Source organism: Piliocolobus tephrosceles, chromosome 15 (assembly GCF_002776525.5).
Source record: "Piliocolobus tephrosceles isolate RC106 chromosome 15, ASM277652v3, whole genome shotgun sequence".
NCBI classification, from domain to species: Eukaryota; Metazoa; Chordata; class Mammalia; order Primates; family Cercopithecidae; genus Piliocolobus; species Piliocolobus tephrosceles.
In genome coordinates this window covers 61,346,547-61,352,553 of record NC_045448.1, presented here as the reverse complement: position 1 = coordinate 61,352,553, position 6,007 = coordinate 61,346,547, and the positions used below count along the sequence as shown (strand labels likewise).

At 39.1% G+C, this 6,007-nt stretch overlaps 1 protein-coding gene and 1 non-coding gene across 4 annotated transcripts in view; both read right to left on the bottom strand.

Moving 5' to 3' along the window:
• REL (REL proto-oncogene, NF-kB subunit) overlaps positions 1-6,007 on the bottom strand; it is a 60,471-nt gene that overhangs the window by 25,481 nt on the left and 28,983 nt on the right. The window lies entirely within an intron of this gene.
• Positions 3,899-4,038, bottom strand: LOC111553503. The gene has a single exon (XR_002734972.1). It is a non-coding gene; the product is annotated as a U4 spliceosomal RNA (small nuclear RNA).

Sequence of the window (6,007 nt, the reverse complement as noted above, 5' to 3'; positions counted from 1 at the left end):
GCTCTGTCACCCAGGCTGGAGTGCAGTGGCCGGATCTCAGCTCACTGCAAGCTCCGCCTCCCGGGTTTACACCATTCTCCTGCCTCAGCCTCCGGGTAGCTGGGACTACAGGCGCCCGCCACCTCGCCCGGCTAGTTTTTTGTATTTTTTTAGTAGAGACGGGGTTTCACCGTGTTAGCCAGGATGGTCTCGATCTCCTAACCTCGTTATCCGCCCGTCTCGGCCTCCCAAACTTCTGGGATTACAGGCTTGAACCACCGCGCCCGGCCCATATGCTTCCATTTATATGTAGTTTTAGAAAAGATTAATCTCCAGTGACAGAAGGCAGATTAGTAATTGACTGAGGCAGGGGCAGGATAGGGAAATGAGCGAGAAGGGGACCAAGGAAATTTTAGGGGGTAACGGAAATGTTCCATATCTTGATTGTGGTGGTGGTTATGTGGCAGGATATATTCTGGTAGATTTTATTGCATCTCAATAAAAGTTTATTTTAAATATTTTTAAATGTTACATAAAAGAAAAATAAACTGGTCAATAAGCCAAAGTTTAAAAACATTTAGTCACATAATAGCTCTACTACAGGGAAGAAATTTTACCTACCTCTCAAAAAAAATCACGATTTATGAGATTTTGCTTTGAATCTTCTCAATGTGTGGAAATACAATTACTACTGCATCAGAATTACTTTCATCTCTGCACAACATGGTTAAAAACTACTGACAGGCGAGAACGACAGATACCCATTTTTACCCAATGCAAAATTCAGTGTGAGGCTGAAAACCCAGTTCAAAACTTCTTTTCTATAAAGCCTAAGTTCATCCTCTGCAGTGGAAGGAATATTTCTCCTCTCTAAATCAGGGCAAGACTTGACCTATACCTTTCTTTTTGTTTGAGATGGAGTCTTGCTCTGTCACCCAGGCTGGAGGGGAGTGGCACGATCTTGGCTCACTGTAAGCTCCACCTCCTGGGTTCACACCATTCTCCTGCCTCAGCCTCCCGAGTAGCTGGGACTACAGGTGCCCACCACCACACCTGGCTAATTTTTTTTTTTTTTTTTAATATTTTTAGTAGACAGGGTTTCCCTGTGTTAGCCAGGATGGTCTCGATCTCCTGACCTCGTGATCTGCCCGCCTCGGCCTCCCAAAGTGCTGGGATTACAGGCGTGAGACACCACGTCTGGATGACCTATACCTTTCTATGCACTTAAAAGTTTTTAAATCTTACATGATAATGATTTATGTATGCCTCTTCTATCTTATTAGACAAAGTTTCAAATGAAGTCAGAAGGGGTGTCTGATTTATCTCCACTAGGCATCAAACATAGTGGTTTACAAACATTTGATATTTATTATACATTTCCTCAATTAACATAAATGACTGAAGAAGTACTTAAAGGCCTATCAAATAACCAAACATTTAGATATTTTTTACAAATTGCTGAAGAAAGCATAAAGTAAAAGTTAATAAAAAAGAAGTTCTACTTTTGGTGATGGCAGATGATAATCCGTAAACTGGGACCAATTCACCCATAAGAAAGTGAACAAAACATGAAACAAAATTTCTCTAATGACATCAGAGAGTTAACAAGGTCATAAAAAATCATAGGACCAAGATAGGAGAGAAGAAAACCCACAGTTCAGAATGAGAGGCCACTTTTATCTAAATATAGCCTGACAATTTTCTAAGAGATGGTTAAGAAGATTGAGATGAACTCTCAATAAACTATGGGGAAAAATAAAGGAGTGAAGAGTCTGCCAAGGATGTGGGATCTGATAAATACCCAAGGCTTTGGGGGATTTGAGGTCTGGAAGAGCTCTACCCTAGGAGTAAGGGTGAACTGGAAACATATCAGATTTCAGGGATGAAAGCCCATCTTCAAATAACCTAAATCATTCACTGATTTTAGGTGATCTGGGATTGCTAGTGTACTTGGCCGTAGCCAGAAGAAAATTTTCTGCAGGGAGATAATATTGTAGGCCTAAAATCTTTATACTTTTTCACAGAAAATGACTGGTATTTTATCTTAGATAATCAGACACATGAGGAGGCAAAATAAAATGTTTTTTTTTTTTTTTTTTTTTAAAAAGAAAGCAACAGGCAATAAAAACACCACAAAATATCCAAATAATGAAGTTTTCAGAAACATAATTTAAAGTAACTATACTTAATATATTCAAGGAATTAAGATTGAGAGTTTACTGGAGAACTTGAAACTGAAAAAAAGGAATCAAATTCTAGAACTGAAAAATATAATAAATTGAGATGAAGAATATAATCAAATTTGTCAAAAGTTTTATAGAAAATACATTGTGTCTTGTCTTTTTATACCCCAAGGATTAAAATGTTTACCAACATAGTCTACCATAAATTTTTAAAGTGTTGATTCACTTTAAAGCCTTTAATCCATCTTCAGCTGATATTTGTATTTGATGTGAGGGAGGGAATCCAACTTAATTAAATAACTATTTTTTTCAAGCTTCCTTTCTCAAACATTTCCTCCTTTCCTCTTGATATGACATGCCACCTCTGTCATACATTAAAGTTGCATATTTCCTTAGCTCTGTTTCTGGGCTCTCAAATCTTTTTCTTTTTTCAATAATTATACATTTTTATCTTATAAAAATTGGGTGAATATGTAGATTTAAACTGACAAATGTGTATTGAACAGTTCTGTCTTTTATAGCTTAAAAGAAAGATTTTGGAAGAAAATGAAATATCTCTTTTTGAAATGATTTATTTCTATTTTATAATACTTCTGCGCACTCTTGCAACTTCAGAAGATCTTTTATATTTTTAATTTCAAATCTGCTTATACAAACAACAGTACGTCTTCACTTAATGTCTTCTAGGATGATGTCTCTAGGTTCTTGGAAATCACAACTTCAAGTGAAACAACACTGTAATAAAACCAATTTTGCCATAGGCTAATCAATATAAACAAGAGTTAAGTTTCTACGGCAGACTTCTGGTCACAAAAACATCACTAAATTTATAAGTAAAGACCAAAACACTTGTAATATTAAATATTGAAATAAATCTGAGCTATACATACATTTAAGAAAGATTAATAAAAATAAGTTAAGATAATGATTTACCCAATTATTCTAGTTCAGGGTCACAGGTGATTGGAGTCTCTTCGGGGCTCTCAATTCTACTCCAATTAGTCAGTCTGTCTATTCTTATCCCAATATGACACTGCCTTAATTAGTATTAATACTTCTCTCTGATGAGGTCAATTTCTCCTCACTGTTCTTTTTCTATAAAGTATTCTGTTCCTGTTTAGAATTACCATATTTAATATGGAATTGCATTGAATCTACTTATCAAGTGGGGGAAAATGACTTTTTTTTCTTTTTGAAACAAGAGTCTTGCTCTTCGCCCAGGCTGGAGTGCAGTGGCATAATCTTGGCTCACTGCAACCTCCACCTCCCGGGTTCAAGTGATTCTCCTGCCTCAGCCTCCTGAGTAGCTGGGACTACAGGCCCATGCCACCATGCCCAGCTAATTTTGTATTTTAAGTAGAGACAGGGTTTCATCATGTTGGCCAGGATAGTCTCAATCTGTTGACCTCATGATCCGCCCACCTTGGCCTCCCAAAGTGCTGGGATTACAGGTGTGAGCCACATGCCCAGCCCAGGAAAATGACATTTTTACAATATTACTATTAGAGAGCATGGGATATCTCTCCATTTATTTAAGTATTCTCTAAGATCTCATAATACAATTTTATAATTTCCCCTAAAGAAATCTTGATTATCATTTCTTTGTTTCTACGTACTTTGTATTTCCTGACAATATTTGCTTTAATGATGTTTGCTGCTGAGGTATGGAAACATGACTGACTTTTGTATACTAATCTTACATCCTCTAACCCTTTTAAACTTTATTTTTTATTCAGTCTCCAAAAAGACTGTCAAAAATTGCCAATGCTGACTATACTGAAAGTCATGACATTAGGATATTAGGAAAAAGTTTTCAATTAACAATAACCACTCCTGAGATAAACCTCACTTGGCTATACTGTCAATGTGCAAAGCTCACTCTTTTAAACTTATTTGAAAAATCCATTTATATATCTTTTGGGTTATCACTATAATAATTTCAAGTAATTACAGTTTTATTTCCTCATTTTTCAATCCTATGCCTCTACTTTTTGGGGGAGTCTCACTGTACACTGGCTACAATGCTCACTGCCCTGGCTATGATCTTCACTACAATGTTGAATAGAAGTGGTAAAAGTGTGCCTTGGTTTCTCATTCTTAACTTCAAAGTGAATGCTTCTGATATTTCTCTTATTTAGGATAATGCTTACTGTAAGTTTTTTAATAGATACATATTCTATAATACAAAATGCAGTGTTTTATTCTGTAAAGTGAAAACTGATACTCAGTTTTGTTTGTTTTGTTTTGTTTGAGATGGAGTCTCACTCTGTAGCCCAGGTTAGAGTGCAGTGTTGTGATCTTGGCTCACTGCAGCCTCCAGCTCCACTCCAGGGTTCAAGAAATTCTCATGCCTCAGCCTCCCAAGTAGCTGGGATTACAGGCGTGCACCACCATGCCTGGCTAATTTTTGTATTTTTAGTAGAGACAGGGTTTCACCATGTTGGCCAGGCTGGTCTGGAACTCCTGACCTCAAGTGATCTGCCCACCTTGGGGCCCCATAGTGCTGGGATTACAGGTGTGAGCGTCCATGCCTGGCCTGATACTCAGTTTTAACATTTGCAAAAACTAACGGAAGGAAGCATGAAATGCTCTCAAATTCCTCTTAAACTAGTTTAAAATTTCACTTTGTAGTTAGTCAAAAGAATGTAAGGTAATAACTATTCTCCTTCCTTTTTATGTGTGTGTGTGTGTGTGTTTTTTTTTAGACGGAGTCTCGCTCTGTCGCCCAGGCTGGAGTGCAGTGATGCACTTGGTTCACTGCAAGCTCTGCCTCCCGGGTTCACACCATTCTCCTGCCTCAGCCTCCCAAGTAGCTGGGACTCCAGGCGCCCATCACTACGCCCGGCTAATTTTTTGTATTTTTAGTAGAGACAGGGTTTCACCATGTTAGCCAGGATGGTCTTGATCTCCTGACCTTGTGATCCAACTGCCTCAGCCTCCCAAAGTGTTGGGATGGCAGGCGTGAGCCACCGCGCCCAGCCCCTTCCTTTTTATGTTAAATGTTTAATCTACCTTTAGAAAGAAATATCACTCCTTTAACCCTAAAATCAGGTGTGTAATGAGAATTTCATTTTTAACCAAGAAGATATTATCATGCTACATTTCTTTCATAAGCAGGAATTAAATTTTTAAAATCAATTATGATATCTACTAGCTCTAGAAGTGTAACATTTCTAAAATTCTAATACTGTCAAACACTACTAAAATAAATAACAAGGCAAAAATACACAGCATATGGAATAAGAATTTTTTTTTTTTTTTGAGACGGAGTCTTGCTCTGTTGTCAGGCTGCAGCGCAGTGGCGCCATCTTGGCTCACTGCAACCTCCGCCTCCCGGTTCAAATGATTCTCCTCCTGCCTCAGCCTCCCAAGTAGCTAGGACTGCAGGTGTGCACCACCATGCCCAGCTAATTTTTGTATTTTTAGTAGAGATAGGGTTTCACCACGTTGGCCAGGATGGTCTGTATCTCTTGACCTCATGATCTGCCCATCTTGGCCTCCCAAAGTGCTGGGATTACTGCACCCAGCCTGGAATAACAATTTTAAGAACTATGTCTCGGCCGGGCGCGATGGCTCAAGCCTGTAATCCCAGCACTTTGGGAAGCCGAGACGGGCGGATCACGAGGTCAGGAGATCGAGACCATCCTGGCTAACACGGTGAAACCCCGTCTCTACTAAAAAATACAAAAAACTAGCCGGGTGAGGTGGCGGGCGCCTGTAGTCCCAGCTACTCGGAGGCTGAGGCAGGAGAATGGCGTAAACCCGGGAGGCGAAGCTTGCAGTGAGCTGAGAACCAGCCACTGCACTCCAGCCGGGGCGACAGAGCGAGACTCCGTCTCAAAAAA